Here is a 1,559-nt window from a genome sequence, read left to right on the forward strand (position 1 = left end):
TGGAGGAGTTATAGGGTGCTGTGGGAGCTGGCATATCTCTGTGCTAAAAGCTGTTTTGTTAAATGCCATACTCTCAGATCTGTAAAGGCACTTGAGAATTGGGTTACCATTACCTGTTAGTTAAATTTAGACATTTATTTTACCAATAGCTACAGCTTACCAATGCTAGTAAATGCAAGAAGATTAAAAGGAATATTTTAATAAGTCAAAGAATACTAGCACATGTGGGTACTCTTACCCAAGATGGTGGTGGGGTCAAAATGGGGGTTACCCACGTGTTTGTATTTTTTTTTCAGAGCTGTTGTAATCTGGAGTTATAAGTTTTACAGATCTTAAAACATGCACACATACACACAGAGACATATGACAAGCATACTATGGGAACAAACACACATACACAGATAGACATAAAAGCATACTGTGGCCACTATTTTAACAGACAGACAAATAAAACTTTTTTAGGGGAAAAAAAGTGTCAGCTGACCAACTTAAAATCCTGGTGTAGGCAGGCGGCAGAAGCCGGGGAAGGGCAGAGGTGTTCCCATTAGGAACCAGATTAGCAGACGCTGCAAGAGGGAACAGAAACAGAAGAATGGAAGAATGATACAGTTTTAGAGGGGAAGGACGGGGGAGAATGGATCTGTTGTAGAGAGTCCCAGTGTGAAATGAACAGCAAACAGCTAGAGAAGCTAGGGATGGGAGTGGGGGCTGGAGTGCCGCATCCAGAAACCATGCGCTTTTGGAGCCTTGTTTTTTTTTTTTATGTTGGGTGTTAACCCCAATTTAAAAGGATTTTTTTGTAAAAGGCAGCCCAAGGGTACTTGAGGATCTGGCTTTGAATCCCAAGAACCCATTTAGAAGCCAATGCCAAATCTTGGGACTCAAGCCTGTTGCAATGCATCCACTGGGACAGAGCTCTTGAGTCAGAAACTGATGGCCCTCTGCATATATGCTACAGTTGTGTGACCTGGTGTTCCTGTGTGGCTCCTAACAGTGGAGATGAGGGCTGTCTCGGACTCTGTTGCCTGCTTGTAGAACCCTTTCCTTCTACTGGATTGCCTTGTCTGACATTAATAGGAGAAGAGGTGCCTGGTCTCCCTGAAAATTGATATGCCGTGGCTGGTTGAAATCCATGGAGGACTGCCCTTTTCTAAAGAGCAACTGAGGCACAGGAGTAGGATAGGGATGGAGGTGGGGCTGAGAAGAGGAAGAGGAGACTACAGACATAATATAAAAACAACAGAAACAAAATCAATAACAAAAATATAAACATTTCTACAGTATAGAAAAAAAGAAACGGAAATAGAGGAGGGTAAGTGAATCTGGGCCAGAGGGGAGGTGGGGGTGGGGGAGGGAAGCTGGGGAAGAGGGAGGTGGGGTGGTGGAGGGAAGCTGGGGAAGAGGGTGGTGGGGGTGGGGGAGGGAAGCTGGGGAAGAGGGAGGGAAACTGGGGAAGAGGGGAGGTGGGGTGGGGGAAGGAAGCTGGGAAAGAGGGAGGTGGAGGAGGGGGAGGGAAACTGGAGAAGAGGGTAGTTGGGGATAGAGGAGGGAAGCTGGGG

Source organism: Arvicola amphibius, chromosome 12, assembly GCF_903992535.2.
Source record: "Arvicola amphibius chromosome 12, mArvAmp1.2, whole genome shotgun sequence".
Classification (NCBI taxonomy): Eukaryota; Metazoa; Chordata; class Mammalia; order Rodentia; family Cricetidae; genus Arvicola; species Arvicola amphibius.